Raw genomic sequence first — 18,199 nt, forward strand, 5'->3', positions numbered from 1 at the left:
TGAGGCTACTGGTCTTTGGAAACTATGCATACAGAAGACTGGAAAGACAAGAGACCAACACCACACAAATAGTACTCGCTGTCTTGAAGACTGCGAGTACTGGTTTGGGCAGCTGTAAAAGCTTTATCACAATCTGCGGGGAAATCCCTGTCTTCTTCAACACAATTTAGATTAAAGCTTTAGTACCTGAGAAATTGCTTCTCCCTCTCAGACCAAGATTTTTTCTTAATGCCTTTTTATCGCTGTTTTGCTGACATAGAAACTTTGCTTTCTTTATTCCCGTTTCATGTTATAATCCTTCTTTACTATTGTTTTATCTTATTACTACTTATCTATGTATTATTATAGTAGAAAGTGAAAAACTGCATGAAGAAAATTATAGTAATTAAACTTGTATATGAAATGGAAGAACTTTAACAATTCACTGCACTTCCATACAAAATCGGCTGCCACAGTATGTATGCGCAAGGAATGGGAGCAGGGATCTAATTTTTCTGGAAACATTAGCCATGAACTGCAAGCTACTAAAAGTTTCCAGAGACCAGAAAGGGGAAGGCCATCTTTTCTTGTACTTTACATCCATTTCTTGTAACTGAGGTTCAACTCTTTCAGGGACAGATTGTAATTTTTTTTCAGTCTAAGCAGTCTCATTTTTCAAGCAGTCCCATTACATTTATTTATGGAGTAATGTGTTGTTCAGTGCACTGTTGGCAGAATCTGGCTCTGCACAGATAAACAAGTCGCCTCATACAGCTTCAAGTGTCACCGTCATACAAAGGAAACTATCCCAGGTTAGATAGATGTATTACGACCAACACATTCAGAACTTTTACTCTCCTTCTGCTGATCGATTGAAGAATTATATCCATGAAATGGGATGATTTATACAATTGCATTGCCTCTTGGCTAGAATAAGCTTTTGCCAGCCAGATGCTCCTGAAGGATGGCTGCTTGCAGCGTAACTCTGATGTAATTTGACACACAGCATTGTGCACAATCGAGATGAAATGATCCTTAGATGATTCTTCCATGTGCAAATCATCGCAGGAGGACAATTTTAATAATGATATTTTCTTTTTTATTAAGTTCTTCAAACTATTTTTTCAGATAATGAGCAATTGCATCCAGGAGAAGTAGCTATTGTCAGGTTAATATTTTATTAATCCTTTACCTGGGGCCAATATCCTAAGAAACCAGAGGAGCTAGCTGTCACTGAAATACTCAATACTGAAGGCCTTTTCCAGACTTCACTTCCACGATGCCTCCTCATTGTTACAAATGCTTATTTCCCACTTTTAACAGTCCCAGCTTGGTTATGCCAGTATTTTATTTGTTTGTTTCTCTCTTTTTTTTCCTCACCCATACCCCTACATTTTTGCTTCCCTCTCAGACAATAGTAAAGGGAAAGCTTAGGACTGACAACAGTATTTTAAAAGTATGTGACTCTTTCCAGTCTCAGTCAAAGCACTGTGCCTGTTTAGCATTAGGGATAATCCCTATCCAGGACTGAACTGATGAGCTACCAGTGGGACCTACTGCACCTGGAGCAACCACCACATTCAGACTGCCCAGCAGTGATTAGGATGAAACAGCGCTGAAAAAATACCTAGTCCCTGTGTTGTCAATGTACCAGGCTTCAAATGAGCACAGCTTTGTGCTTCATGGCTAGACTTTTTATCTGAAGGAAAGGCAAGTTGATGTCAGTGTTGGCAAGAGTAAAAGCTTCCATGTAACATTCAGAAACTAGCCCCAAAACAATTTCATTTCATCTTTTATGGCATGCTTCTCTCAAAAAGCTCTTCATGGAGGTGGGATTAGCGATTAAGAGATATAGAGGATGGAACACATAGGTCTGTGAAAACTGGAATTAATATGATTATGCTAAGCAGAACATATTCTGGGCACCAGTGGTTTGCAAAGATTTAATGAAATGTGCCCCAAGCATTGAATTTTCTCTCTGGAAAATAAAGCGTGATACTCAGAGAAGGTTTGGATAAAGGGGTATTTTTCAGGAAAGCGAAGGAAAATCAACTGTCACTTTATATGAAACACCTTCCCTCTCTTGTGCTCTTTTAATTTCTACCATAATAAAGTGATTATAATAAATTTATGATCCTGAAGTACTATTAGTGCCTCCTTCCCACATGCTACATTTTCCCTCATGGGGAAAAAAATAGGAAGGAAACAAAGTAAAAAAATACAATACAAGCAGATAATAAACTGATCAGTGTGTGAGAAGTATACTGGGGATGAATGTTAGCAGTCACGACTCCTTCTAACATTCCACTATCAGGTCTAGTTCTGTGAAGAGACTGTGCCTTGGACGGCATAAGAAATTCTAAAATATTATCCAAAGTCCAAGAAATGCCATTGTTTTGATGTTATATTTTCACAGGTTTCATGAAGCAAGAACTCATCCAGAAGGACAAACAGTCTGTGATGCCAATAATTCTGATTGCTCTGGAAAATGTGTACATCCAGATCTGTGCATGAAGGTTTCCCCAATGCAACAAATCAGGTCTTTTTTATTACACACACGACCACGAAAGAATTTTAGGTTTTGCTTATGTCTGTTGCTCACCTTGTGTTCAACCATACCACATGTCCTGCAACCACACCTTACATCCTATACGGCACAGTCAATCAATACACATTATAGCAGTTCAGTGTTGCAGGATGACGGTGTGTTGTGACACATCGGCAGAGGGAAAAGCACGACAGGTCATTTGCAATGTAACGTGGCTTTCTAGAAACCAAGTTGTTGCAACTTTCTCGCTTCATAGCGCCTCTAAATGCCACAATCACTTTTCATGGCTTGTGCAAGTAACTCCACTCATAGTGCTCTGAGGCATTTCTGCACAGCAGAGTATACTCCAAGCACAAAGTAAATGTTCAGTGATTCATATTGGTATTTCTTTGGAAAATAAATAAAACTATATCTATTCACCTTGGTCACAGGATGACCAAGCAAACACCTGAGTGAACTGAATCTACTGGTTTGATTTTAGAGCCACAGTCAAAGCAACTACAAGATACAAGATATTCCCAAACAACAGAAATTTACATCTAGGTAACTCTTAACAGCAGACAGCTGCCTATTGAGTATGTATGCGAGTGTGCTTATTTTTGTTGTTTTCTTCCAGTATAGAATTTATAACATTCAAAACTGTGTTCCAGATACATTTGTTTCTAAGAAGCGCACACACACCATTTCTGTGCATAGCAGAACTTGTAGGACTATTGCTCAGTTACATATAAGTTCCACAGGCTGAATCACAGCCATGCAACAGCAGAAATAACCTGTACTCTCTGCACTGGCAAGAGGTTGCCTTCACAAAAAATACCAATGCTCAAGCATTTGTGCACAAAGTATAGCAGACAGGAAAACAGAATTTTTTCCAAGCTATCTGTGTACTTATATGAAAGTAAAACCAAACTGTGTATATATTTATGGGTGAAAACCGCTCATTTAATGAACTGAATTATTTCAAGGTGACTGAACTCAAAAGCTCTGAGCTTGGTTCTGCCCTCTGTGAACAGTCTGATAGGAGAAGGTAGAAATATTTCTCAATTCTTAATTTTCTTTTTTACTTTCAGTAAACTTCTGAAAAGATTCATTCTAGACTTTACTAATTGTTTTTAGTTGTAGTGAGGAATACAGTCAAAGGCAAAAGTGAAGTTTCATCTTCAAAAGCCAAAACTCCAAAAATTTTCCACAGAATATCAAGATCTCTAAATATGGAAATGGAATACTCCTCTTAAGTAATCAAAGCTGATAGATGGTCATAAGTGCTAAACCCCCCCCCCCAACTCTAGATTTACTAACATAGTAAATACCTTAACCATACCTTTGTACTTTTTATATAACTTTCAAGAACAGCTTATGGAGGGGAATGCAACTTGCCTCTAGCCAGTATAAGAGCAAATATTTGTTATGTACTTACTATTTCTATTTTCATATATGCCAAAAGGGCCATAATGCTAACAATGCTCACAAAAACTGGAGTCCCAACTTAAAGCAATGAGCAAAAAGCAAAGACAATGGCAAGGGACAGTAGTACAATCAAGCAAGGTAGAGTTTTTACATCAGCTATATAAATTGCCTCTGTAATTTCACTGGTTATTTCACTTCTGTCCTTATATAATGCTATATAGATGTTTGCAATCAAAGACTATCTATGCTAATTTAATTTAACTACAAGATTTTTGTTAAGACAATGTACTTACTAGTGACTAGTTATTCTGTGTTGCATATTCAAAACTCTTCCTTGACCAAAAATACTTGTCTTTTTTACACTGAGAATTACAAATATGGATGTCCACTGGACTTGTGGTACAACAGAAAACTCTGAATATTTTCTTTATTTAGCAGATAAAATTAGACAATTAGACCAGACTACACTAGCACAACTGAAAAGCTGAGTAATTTTCATAACGCAATTGATTTCTTACCACATGGTGCCGTTTAAGGGATTATAACAACTCACCAGGGTAACATCAAACTTGATTAGAAGCCAGGGGGCCTGATTGTTATCTCCCTTAAGCCAGTGAAAATCCAGACAAAATGTAATTGACACCAGCAACTCTCAATTTGCACCAGTGTAACCAAAAGGAAAGTGGATTTTCTTTTTTGCTTGGATAACTCATTTCCATATCTTTGAGCAATTAACTGTGATTGTTTCAATCCCCTTGAAGATATCAAAGACAGTGTATTTGGTGTTTTCACTGCTAGGTACACTGATATTACATGGGTTTGAGGTAGTGCCTTCATATAAAAAACAGTTCACACAGCAAATAAAAGTAATTTCTTATGTAAGCTTCTCTGGTGGCGTGAAAACTTTAACATGCTCAGCATGCCAAGCCGTTTGCCCCTCCATAAGCAAACATCTAAAGATAATGGGCTGGATTTTTCCACATATATTGAGGTATGCAGGGGTGGAAGTAAGATCTGGGAAGCTTTTCAGGAACTCCCAAGCTAGGTGTCACAAAACACAATGAACAGATATTTCAGGGCTGGATTCATCTGAAGTCAGACATTTACAATGCAGCTAAATATGCACAAGGTAGTTGCCTAAAGTCCCTCTGTCCACAACGGGTTAAAACAGTAACTTCAGCAACAGTAGGATTCATCTCATCCTAAATAAAATAGGTCATACATGAATGTGGCCCCAAAATTGCTTATTTCTTATTGACTGTAGGGGACAGGGGGAACAGTTCAGGGTGACCAGGTCTGATACACATGTCTATATTACACATATTTTTAGTTAATGGAAATAAATCCCATGTTTCATACCCTCAACCCTGACTATGCAGATTAACTTTGGTTTTGCTTCCATTTTGGCCTGCTCCAACAGTGACTCTTCCTCACTGGTTCACTACTGGGAGCGCCAACACTGCCTGCTGTAGATGAAGGATCATCAACTCCTGAGACTTTGGCCCAAGGGAATGGCCCCTAGTGCTCTTTTATGCCATCCTACAAGTAACCCACTGAGGCTACATCTACACAGTGACAAATCACATCAGTTTTTATATAAATTAAACATGCATGGGACCATTCTCTGGTATTGAAGCCAGCTGCCCTGCAATAGCCCCTGTCCACCTTACTGAACTCTCACCATTCAAAAGGGAAGAGGCTGATGTTAGGTGATGCCATTCATAAGTGTTAGCAGTGATCTTTCTTTAATAAGGTTACCTTCCTCATATACATAGCTACATGCTGTGTTAACTACCTCTGGATACAGTTTAGCCCCCAACATCCCCTTTCTGCTGGGGAAAAAACCTGCTGCACCACCAGGCTGAACACTTGACATGGGGCTGAGGGTGCACCAAGCAAATTCATATGCCTTCACCACTTCAGGCACAAGCATCCCATTGGCTTTATGGCATCTCCTATCCACAGAGGAGAGGGGACTTCAACCAGCGACCCCAGAATTGTATTTAAATTTGAAAACAGAAGGAGCTAGAATCAACTGAAATGTGGATCAGGTATAATATGCATTGAAGATGAGGCAATCTGGGGTTATTCACCTTTGCCAGTGAGCTGCTGCAAAGGATCCTCGCAGCGCAGACGCTCCCTGCAGAAATAATGATTGTCCAGAAAAAAGCAAGCAGTATGTCCTCACTTGTCAGCCTGTCTTCCAATTTTCTCTGCTCACCAGTAATATACCTGCCAGCCTACCTTCTCCATCTTCTATTAACTTCCTTTTCTTTTTATTCTAGTTTATTTTTATCATCTACTGAGCATCCTAAGTGAAAGCTAGATAACACATATTTATCTACCTATATGAACATACCTTCATGACTTCAAACACTGACAGATGCTTTGGTTAGAAGACACCCTCTCATGGAAAACTTTGTCTAAATTTACACTCCATAAGAGCAATACAAATGTTTATACGATTTTCATTACATTTGAGTCAGGGCTTTCTCTAAACAAATAAACGTGGACCCTCAGTGTTTATAATTCACACCTTGGAGAGGTCTGATACCACTTGAGAGGGACTAACTGACTGTAAACAACAGCAAAACCGATCAGCCAATTTTCCTTCTCCATAATGACTGAGCCCCTGAAAGGAAAACCACCTGAACAGCAAATTCAAAACGATTCAGTTTTTGCAGTGGGAAGCCCTGTGACAAACAGTTCTGCTGTGCCAGGTAGGTTAAAGCCAGCAGCATCCAAGGGGTCAGCTGAGGAAACTCCCAGGTCCTCCCTTGGAAGCAGGAGGGCTGGCAGGCTGGACCCCCTCCGCAAACACCAGCCAAGCACAACAGGCTGCGCATGTCACTGAATGGCTGAACCCTCCAGGTTTGGTCCTGCCTGGAGTACATGCCTGGCCCCTTGGACTGCTGAAACTGAATTTCTCTACAGTAGGTGCCTCCTTCGGGCAGACTCTTTCTAGGAAATATTAACGGAAACAGGGTAAACATTTCTAGGCATCAGCCTAGCAAAAATGCACGCTAAGAGACACCTGTGTGACACTTCTTATTACAAGTTTTAATGTCCTTGTCCTCTGCAGCTTATGGTTTGGCAGAGGGTGGCTTGTGTCTCGCATTAATTTTTGTCCTTCTAGGATCAAAGTACGGCCAATTTACGAGCATCTTTAAAAAAAAAAAATAAATCACAGTTCAGTCAAGATATTAGCAGCTAAAAAAGCTATTATAGCAGCTGGAAACCATGAAGATTTAATCTTCTCTGACCCTGTTCCGTCCCTCCACAACTCCCGCTGCTGATTAGACATCACAGGCACCATCTTTGCAGAATAACAGAAGAATGAAATCCCTCCAGAAGATATATTGCTTCTCCTGTAAGAATGGACAGAAATTTTCTCCAGACCCACGGCTCCCAGCTAGCTAATTACATCTCACTAGCGAGGTGCAAGAGCAGCCCTTTTAACTTGTTTTATCAGATCTGCCCTGGCCAAGCTGGAGGCATACCATGCTCCGAGAGCTGGCAGCGCCAGGAAGCAGGGAGCACAGACACTTAGGTGATCCTGGGCTGAATGAGCCATCCCAGCCAAATTTCCAACATGTGCTATGACACCGAGCAAGCAATCACCATGCTGGCAAGACCAGGAGCAAAGCTACTAATAGCAGAGACAGGAGGAGGCAGCCCAGCCCCCAGACCAGAGGGCCAGGACAAGGACAAGTGGAGGCAAGGAGTTAGGAGATGCAAGGGAAGGTGTCAGACGCTGCAAGTGAAACTTGCCATGAAAAAGTCAGAAACTGCTTTAAAATAATTCCGCTTCCTGTGCGCTTATACTGGGTCTCATCTTCATTTCTTTCTCTCCACTAAACAAGCACGTGTGACCTATTTCTCATAGAGATTCCTGTCTTCAAAAGAGGCGGCTTACATCTCCGTTCTGCCAATTCTCTCAGGAATAATGTCCTGCTCTCTGCCTGTACTTGTGCTTCATTATTAGCAGAGCACTTTCCTACCACTAGATACCATTTTCTCAGTTGGTTTTCATTTCTGATGCCACACTGATGATTACTTTTGGTACAAGCAGTGGTGCTTATGTTGTCACACGCTGCTGTCGCTAGCATAGCATCCCACAATCAATGTGAAGCTAGAAAAACTACTGAACTGCACATTTCAACAAAACAGCAGGTGCTTTGAACACCATCTATAACTTTAAGTGAACAATTCCAGTAATGGTTTTGTCAGTCCTTCCCAGAAGCAGTCCTAATAGGCAACAAATAACAAAATGAGGTTCAGCTGGTGAAAGAAAAGCAGGATAATACATTGAAGGAAGGGAAATGATTATCATAAAACATTTGTATAGCCATGTGAATTCTGCTCTGCACTGTACAGAACAGAGATCGCATCTCACCCCTGCCCTAAACTTCTTGCTGTTGCTAAGACAACCACATCAATGTAAGAGAAGCAATGCAGAGTCCAGTGGTGAGACCTCCTAAGGGGATAAATGGGCTACTGGACTTTGCTAGAAGAGAGAAAGTATGTTTGTGCAAAGAGCAGGATGGCTGCTCTGGCTGTGGAAGGCTGCCTGACAGACGCACTCAACCAAGCGCAGAGGCGAAGGAGATGTAGAGGGAATATCCCAACAAATAGCAGGGGTTCCTTGTTCCCAGAAATCCCACCGTTTTCTTGGCTGAGTCAAGCTCTAGGGAACATCCCTGGAGGCTCCCAGGGGCACCATCAGGAGGTCCAACAACAACATCTCCTCCTCAGACCAACTACCCCTTCTCACTTCTGCCTGGCTTATTACAGGAGCGATGTATCTGCCTAAGCCTTGAGTTACAGAGCCTGCCTTTAGGGAAAGCTTCTCTTTCCAGCACTGGGCTTGAGGCCTTACCCCAAGGTAAGATGAAAATGACATGTAGCAAGCATATGTAGATAAAGGAGATCACAAAGTACTTCATAGTATCAGCTTATGAAGCCTATGTAGAAAACACTTAGCAGAAGCAAAATCCTATGCTATGAAAGCACCCACATCCCAGCTCCCCCGATCAGTTTATTCTAGATGTTTCATACCATGTTTGCGTAAGGGGATCTCCTTTACTTGACCCTTCTTACACTATTTACAGATGTTCTTCCACAGAACATTGCTTGGATTATCTGTCGCAATGTCAAAATGTGGATCCTGCAGTGTATCACAAGAAACTGCATCAGTGAGGTTAATAAATTAATGTCTTCTGGAGCAAAGCATCATTATCCCAGAAGGAAGCATACAGAAGACCATATCTGACACAGAGCTCACCTAGACTACCTTAGGATGCTTCACTGCTTAACATAACACTACTGACTAGCCTTCCTATACCCAATTTCTGAGTTTAGATACAGAAGAAAAAGCAGATTCAAGACTGGCAAACCGAACACCTGTTACAAGAAGGCAAGCCTCTATAACTTACCTTTTCAGGTGTTCGAGATCTAAAGCAACAAGAAGTATTAATACAGTGAACTGCAGGTACTAAATAGAGTGCAGTCTGACAACTTGTTTACATTATGGGCTTCACATGCATCCCTACTTTTGCATAAATAATAAAACAATTCTGGCTCATAAGTTAATAAAAGACCTCTTCGCAACAAGGAAATTCAAAACCAGCAATTGTGTCTTGTCTCTATCGCTACTTTGAAAGACACTTTGGAAAATAGCAAAGGTTTTTGTTTCAGTTCCAGAGATCTCTGTTGATGCACCTTCGTGGGAAAAGAAATCCAGCAGCAAATACATGTTCTAGCTCCTACCACTGGTCTGCCATGACCGGGGCTGGGTCACGCTCCCTGAGATGACTGGTAGGTAGCTGATACGCTTGCCTGCATTATAAAGCCTCCCTCACGGTGCCAACTTATTCCTCCCTGGATTTCCTCCTATTTTACTACAATTCCTCTAATACAGCATCAAAAACACTTGCACTAATACCAGGATTAGGCCGTGACAGACACATGTCCAGTTCATGTGTTCTGGGGTTTAAGAATTTTTACTCTTCTCCCAGCTCACATATTTCACATGGCTCAAGTTAATTAAATGGCAGAATGGGATACTGCCAAATGTTTATTTCTCACTGAACAGAGACAGCTATTTAAAGAATGTTGTTACACTAGCCGCATTTCACCACAAAGAACGAATACCTATAATTATAATAACTGTGATTATATAATGTCAAACATAGGAAAAATAAGGAGCCCCACATTTTGAGGAATTAATTGTAACCTGTATTATCCACATTCAGGCTAAAAACGCTGGATCTTGTCCCAACCTCAGAAATAAAATATACCCAGCAGTAATTGAAAAACAAATGAATCTGATTATAATCTTACCGTACTCTAGCTTTTGCATTCCTCAGCTATGCAGCAAACAGATGGAAAAATCACATTACATGCACCAGGAGACAAATTTTTAAGGTATCTCTGCAAACATCAGTTATCTTTGCACTTGAATATTTCTGGCCTTGAAGCTTGGGTCATATTGTGTTACATGGGTGAAATGTTTGGCTATTGGTTCATACCGTATTTTGACACTGGCAGTGGACGCACTGATCAAAAACATCGCTGGGTTTGCCTTTGCGTTCAGGCTGCGGGCAGCAAACAACATGAAGACAATTAGAAGATGCCAGATTATTTTGTAGCTCTGGCCGCACGTCGGGGCCCACGGGAGGAGAGGCACCACCAGACCATGGCGGCCCGGCGTTTCAGCCGGAGTCTGGGCCATCCTCCTGCCTCGGGCTGCCTCGCCTGCCCCGCCGCAGCCCTGCGACGGCAGCCGGGGAGAAGGGGAGGCCGTGGGACTTCGTGGCGTGAGGAAGCTCCACGCCAGCCGGCCTTGGTGCCGCGGGCACGCTTATTTCATTAGCAGCGCCGTAGTCCGAGCTCACAAACTGAACGGGTCTTCCACAGACATCAGCCAATGCCCCAGAAAGCAGAGGGGCTTGTGCTGCCAGACCCAGGGTTTTAAAGGTATAATAATGAGGGGTGAACCTCAACTGATTTTTTTTTTTTCTTGAGACCAGGGTGTTCCCCGTGCCCTCTCTGCTCCTGACGCTGCTTAAAATTCTGCTGCTGATCCCCCCCTCCTCGGGGCTCAGGGGCCTCATTATCACTGGGATCTCTCCTTATCACAGCATTTGCAATCTCCAACACACAACCCTCACAAAACATAGAGCCTTTCTCTGGATACCTGCCATTCTAAATGCAGTCTCTATAATGCCTATATATGCATCTCTAATACAATCTCCCCACAGCCTCCATAGGGTTTCCTCTTCCTCCAGCTAACAATCTGCAATCACACAGGAATGAATGACGCTATGACTCATTTCTCTGTGAGATGTCTTAAGGACTGCTTTAAAAGCTGTAACAACAAGCACACAAGGCATGGGTAACAAGCAATATACAAAAACGTGGCTGCAGTTCTGTTATACACTTTGCAAACCATTTTTTTTTCTAATTGCCTTTGGCTGCTAACATTTGAAAAATAAGTAAGAAAACCTGCAACTTCAGTCCCAAAGTACCGTCTTTCTCTTCCTGAACAACCTGCATACAGCTAAACAGGTATTTTCTGTTAAGCAGCTTTAGCGGATGAGGTCCAAAATGAGCATTAAATAAATTTTCTATAAAACAAATTTCTTTTGTTGCTCATCCATCACACAGAAGTGTACCTGAAATTCATCCCTGAATTGATTAAGTTTCATCTGGAAAAATGACACTGTCATATATCTGACATTCTGTCAATATAATTTTCCCAGATGAAACACTCAAAACTCAGTGGCTGTTACACAAACCAAAGGAAATACTAGTATGTCCTTCCCTCCTGCAGGGAAAGAGGGATCTTACACAAAAATCAGCCGCCACTGAAAGCATCTGCAAATTTCTACTGATTTCAACATAAGTTCACACCTGTGCTCATATAAAAGGACTGATCCTGCATATTCACTATAGCCTGAAAAATATCATGGCCAACAACTTAGAGGTGACAGTCCCTTATTTTTCTCCAGAGCTTGCTCTTTCTTCTTGCAGCTTGTTGGGCTGTGACTACCCTTGATAGGCAGGTGTGTAATGCAGGGTGTCAGAGAATTAAGCTATCATTTGCCCTCAACTAGAAACCAGAGGTTTCCCTTTCACTCAATGACATTCAACTCTGTCAATCAGCTCTTTCTTTATAAGTTAGCAAGATGCCTTTACGTTATTGCTTCTGCCTTGTATATAGCCTTATCGATTTTCTCAGTACTTAAATGCTTTAAGAAAATCAATGTTTCGGCAAATAGAGTGGAACAGAAGTATCATAGAATCCCATTTGCCATTCCAGCATCAGTGACCATGGTTAAACTAAAGGAAATAACAGGTATATGTGGGACAATGAATATAGAGGAAAAACTGCAGAAGGCATAGAAAATGGGTGAGTGTAGAGGCATGAAATTAAAAACAAAATAGAAAAAGAGAAGCTGAAGATAAATGTAGTAGCTGTGGGTAGGACTCATCTCAGCTAATTTTAGCAATCTGAAACTTAAGTGTCTAGTCCAAGCTAATCGCCTTAGCTCTCTTCATATAGTGAATAGAGAGCAGGAGCCACCTCCACAGGGGCTTCAACCAGTCCTAAGACAGGTCTTCTAAGAAAGGGCAATGCATCACACTTTCCCTCAACTATCTGGAAGTCTAGATGATGGGCTCAGAGGAGACGCGTAACTTTTGTGTTTTAATAGCACTGGAGTTGATGTAGGATCATGCATCAATTTGAGTGTTGTACCTATTTAATAGATGGCCTTTCAGTTCAACATTTTTAGCTTTGAAGATCAGATTCCTTTGGTTTTCTTGGCAATATCTGACATTTCTTTTGTCAAAGGAAAGATTTTCTTATAATTGCTCATCAGCAAGTCCTTGTCTGAACATTTAAATAATCTAGGAGCACAAAACCTATTTGTTGTATTTTATTAAAAATGGGCCAAACTTGCCACTAGTACAATTGCATGTAGTGCCATTCACTTCAAAGAAGCTACATATGCTTACACAGCAGGGAATTAGCCCAGATACTGTCAAAATGCTTCATTACTAGTCAGGTCAGACAATAAATCAGATCTTCTGTTTGTGAAGTACGACAATTTATGTCTAATGACTGGAAGAATTGGTATATAAAGTAATTACCAAAACTGGAAAGCAATCATCTCCTAAATGTGCAAAACCTCATCTATAATTTGAATTTTACAAAAAAAAAAAACCAAAAAAAACAATGGCAGGCATAAAAAGCATCTTGCTTTCCTGCAGACATAAACAAGCACTTTCTCCTTCCCTCTTCTGCAAGGATCCCAACTACAGCATCTTTTTGGCTCATTTAAAGGCCCATTGTCATAGAATTATTGACCCTTTCAGGCTGGAGGGGACCTCAGGAAGTCTCTACTCCAGAGTCAACACTGAATTTAGGACCAGGTTGCTCAGAGTTTTGTCCTGAAAACCTCCAGCGACAGAGAGACTGCACAAGCTTCACTGTCTTTGTGGGACAGTCTCCTGTTCTCCTTATATCCAGTCTGAACCTCTCTTATTTCACCTTATGCTCACTGTTCCTTGTCCACCTGCCATGGACCACCATCAAGAGCCCAGCTCTGTCTCCCCAGTGACCCTATAGGCACTGGGGGCTGCTGTCAGGTCCCCCCGTAAAGCTGTCTGTCCTCCAAGCTGAACAAACTCAGTTCTGTCAGCCTCTCCTTACATGGGAAATGCTCTAGCCCTCACCATCTCAGGGGCCTCTGATGAACTCCCTCAAACATCAAAAATTTGTTGATGTCTTTGCTGTATTAGAAGGCCCCAAACTGGATGCAGTATAACTAAATGCAGTCTAACAAGTGCTGAGTAAAGGGGATAATCGTTCCCTCCATCTACTGGATTTGCTCCTCGTAATAGAGCCCAGGATGCTGTTGCCCAACTTTGCTGCCAGGGCACACTGCTGGCTCATACCCAGTTCACTGCCCACCAGACCTGATGCAGAGGATTAGTCCATCACCAGCACTGGAGTTTACATTTGTCCTCTTTTAATTTCATGAGGTTCCTGTTGACCCATTCCTCCAGCCTGTCCAGGTCCCTCTGGATGACAGCCCTGCCCTCCAGCATATCACCTGGTTCCCCCCAGTTTTGTGTCTTCCACTGAGTTGATGGGGGGACATCATGTCTCCTTCTCCAGGTCACTGATAAAAGTATTAAACGGGATATGTCCACACACAGACCCCTGGGGAATTCAGCTCATAACTAGCCTGCAGGTAGAATGCAACCTATTAATTACCAGTCTGTGGGCCCAATAAACCAGCCAGTTTTTCACCCTTGTAATTGTCCACCCATCTAGAGTGTATCCCAAGTAGGATACAAGGATTATGCTGCATCAAGCTACACTAAACAGCTCTGCTGTATTATACCCACCCTCAAACTGAACTTCTGTACAGGCAGCTGAGCTACAGAAGATGACAGACACTCGCTGTGGTTGCTGATGAGCCAGGCATCATCTCTTCACCTGTCTCCATGTCAGATCATGGCTGGAAACCAGGAGCCAGGCAGGAGAAGTGAAAAGACAAGATGGACCCCAGTAAACTACAACCCTTACTCCTATCAGGGAATAAGCTTCATGCCTACCATGTCCTTCTCACCCATACCAGGAGTTTTGGTATATTTTATCAACGAGGACATCCCTTTCCCATAAGAATGTGAACACTTCTGACACATACCGACATCTCTGAAATTCCCCAGTGACCTTGCTGACTTAGTACACAGCCCATTTGCCAAGTTACCATCCTTTGCACTGCTCAGAACAGGTATTGTCAAGAAGAAGATAATAAATTTGATAATATATATATATATATCTTCTAATTAATACACAAATGTTCTAAATAATTTGCATAAAATGTCAGTCACAAAGTAGGACAAACCTTTACAGTCAAGTTTCAAAAAAATCCAATTAATAATTTCCCTTCTGCATTTTAGGTGATGAGTCTACCGTACACCTCTGCAAGTGACCTATTATTTCCCGCAAAATGTTCACAGTCAAAGGAAGTCCCCAAAGACAGGTGAAGCAAAGCTCACGTGGAATGTCTAGTCCAGCTCTTTCAGAAGTAGAACAAAGACCCCAAACTGAGACTTTGACTATGAAATTAGGTGAACTTTCACAATTTTACCCAAGTCACTTTCAGTAACATTCCCAGAGATCCCTTATTCACCACTAAGATTCAGCACGCGGACTTCCAGAAAGATTAGGCTTCCCTGGTGGGAAATTAAGGATGGGATTAGAAATCGGTTTATAACAGGCACCTAGTTTCAGTTTCAATATAGCTGCTTGTTTCTTATGAAGTGACTAACACAAAGCATCTAAACCCAGACTGACTGAAAGGGGGTAAGCACACTTATATCGGCTGTTTAGCAAATATTTTCATTTTGCAATCTCTTGTTTGGTTTGTACATCTGACAAAGAGTAGAGAACACAGAAAGCTAGCTGTGAAATATGGATTACTGGCCCACCAGTGCAAGTTCGATAACAGAGCATGGAGCTGTACATAAACTGGGTACTACATGCGACTTTCCAGTTACAAGTGAGTGTAATTTCTGGAGGCATCTATTAGACTATGTGGAATCGAGTAGCTGTCTGCAAGGTGTACCTTGCATGCCTACTGTATTTACTTACTATTTGGTTTCTGCTGAAGATGCTCCTTCAGGAAGGCTCTTGCTCTCTGTTCGTCAGAAGCCTTGGAAAGATATCAAAATGGGAAAAAAAAATAACAATTCACTCTACGTTAATAGGGAAGTTCTTTGAATTACAGAATATTTATTAAAATGTCAGTTCATTTTTTTCACACAAGCACCAGTCTAGATTACGTTTGAACTAGCTTACCAAAGATTTTCTATTCATTTTATTGCCTGAGTTGCTGCTTGCAATTCAGCACAAGCTTTGGGCCTGTGCAGTGCTATGAAAACTGAACACAATGTGAGCAACCTTCAAACGTGGATGCAGCACTTTTTATGGCAGGATGAATTCCTGGGTCTTAGAAGTCAAAGAAAATGAAGTTTTCAGCTCAGAGGGTTAGGGACTCCAAACCCCTAAAGGATGCAATCTTCAGGATAGAGACGTGTTGCCAGCTGAAGTGCTGTGCTGGAGAGAGCATAAGTAAATAACACTTTCCTATTTCTCAGAATTGCTTTGATAAGAAATTTGCACATACTGTGGAAATTCTAGTGGCCATGGAAATTATTGTATAACCTCTCCTAGAACAGTACTGTGAAAAAAACCAATGTTAGATTATTTACTAACAAAATATTGAGAGTACAGCAAAACCCCCACCCCTTACACCGCTATGTATTGTGTACACTATTTTTTACTCATTTAGAGTACTAGCAGTGATGTAAACTGACTACTTCAAGAGGGTGTTGTGCAAACTTAACAAATAGAAAGTTATATTTTAGTATGCAGGTAAAGTTTTTTCTCTCTGTTTTATCTTATTTGCAGTTGGATTCCTTTGCTACATACTGTTCCTGAATCTTCCTAGATAACTATTCATACTCAAGACATGGGAGAGAGGAGGCAAGTGACTGACTGATATCCAGGAAGAATGAAATTTTGGCTGTGAAAATGAGAAATGTGTAATGTGATTAGACTGATCTCTCTCCAACCAGAAAAAAATGCATTTATAAATCAAAGTTACTATATAATTTGGTTACAGGTATTCAATGGACAAATGATCCTCTTTCTCAGTTATATATTTCCATTTAAATTTAAAAAACTATTGATTCTGCAGGACGAGGAGGATATCTCTCTATGCTTCATTATTCCAAGTGACACATGATAAATTATGCTTTTCTTTGGACTTTCATGTAGTCTCCTTCAGAGAAGACTCCTTTCTTTTCCTCGAGTGCTCAGCTGTTAATCCATTCTTTTACTGGAAGAGGTACTATGGCAGAAGATGAAAAAAGTGCCTGTGAGCATGTTAATCATGGAGTGATTGATGCTGCCATTACAAGGAAAGCTTAGACAATATGCTCAGCAGTTTTTACTGCTATTTACAACACAGTACCAGTCATCCAAACCGAGGACTGATCAGTGCACAGACTTCACATTAATTCAATATGAGCCCTCTGAACCTAATGGCAAGTCTGATAACAGTCATCTGTTTTCACTTCTCCTCCCTCTTTCAGCAAGCACATGGTTGAAGTCTGAAAACATCTGAAATTCATGAGGCTTTCATGGTCTGACTACTAAAGCCAACTTGTTGCTCTGGCTCCCTGCACACACCCCTTCTCATACCAGGGTCAGCCCCTACAAAACCCACCTCTCTAACAAAACAGAAAAAAAGGCAGTAGACCAAATAGCAAACTCAAAAAAAAAAAAAAATTAGCACCTCTAATTTATAATTTCTTCTGTGAAATACAGTTTCACAGAATACTCTTGCACCCTGCATTGTCAACATGACTTCATGTATTTTTATTGGAAAAGACGTGAATTCTGGAATGTGGGTACACTATTAATCCAAACAACACTGTAATGTAAGTCTGAAAAGGCAAACTTTTTAAAACTTCTGTAAATGGACTTGTCTTCATAAATTATTTGATAGTAAATAGATTTATTGAATCGAAAAGCAAGTTTCTATCAACAGGGATGAGTTCCAGTTGTGCAATTAATGTAAGCAGAGAGAAAAAGCAGTCTACAAATCCCATGACCAACTCCATATGACTGGTAAAATAGAAGAAAATTACTTTTATATAGTATACTTTCTTAAATATGTGCTTTCATTTCTATGTATCTTTCTTACTCTCAGCTGCAAAAACAAAAAACAAACAAAAAAAAAAATCACACCTGAATATTCAGAAACAACCCAATTTAAGAAATTGTCATTCTAATAAAATAACCTTCAGTTGTAAATCCAGGAATGCATCATTTATTTCCTTTATGCTAATTTATTCAATAATTAGAAGGATAGGTATTAGCTTGTCAGCACTTTAATTCCTCTAAATGATTTAACTGATTTTACTAAGCACTGCTGCTTTTTATAAAAGTATAACAAAACTATTTCACAGCAACGTAGATCTTATTTAAGTATACGTGTGCAGTAGATGTTCCCTTCCATCTCCATTACAGATTTTATAAATATCAGTGTAATTGCTCTGAAGTAATAATCATAGTAATGTCCAGAGTTTTACCTGTAACATGTGTTACCAATATTGAACACAATTTTCTAACAAGCTGAAGACAAACCTCCTTGTCTTCTAGCCTATCTTTCTTCCCAT

The 18,199-nt window shown here is 40.7% G+C and overlaps 1 protein-coding gene across 5 annotated transcripts in view; it reads right to left on the minus strand.

The window, feature by feature from the left end:
- MTUS2 (microtubule associated scaffold protein 2) overlaps window positions 1–18,199 on the minus strand; it is a 314,225-nt gene that overhangs the window by 237,611 nt on the left and 58,415 nt on the right. For 2 of the 5 annotated variants that reach the window (XM_030042804.1, XM_030042806.1), the window contains exon 3: window positions 15,606–15,666. The exons of the other annotated variants lie outside the window; for them this stretch is intronic. The gene's annotated coding sequence lies outside the window, so the exon portion shown is untranslated. The remainder of the gene's footprint in view (window positions 1–15,605; window positions 15,667–18,199) is intronic. 5 annotated transcript variants of the gene reach the window in all.

This window comes from Aquila chrysaetos, chromosome 19 (genome assembly GCF_900496995.4).
Source record: "Aquila chrysaetos chrysaetos chromosome 19, bAquChr1.4, whole genome shotgun sequence".
In the NCBI taxonomy this organism is placed as follows: domain Eukaryota; kingdom Metazoa; phylum Chordata; class Aves; order Accipitriformes; family Accipitridae; genus Aquila; species Aquila chrysaetos.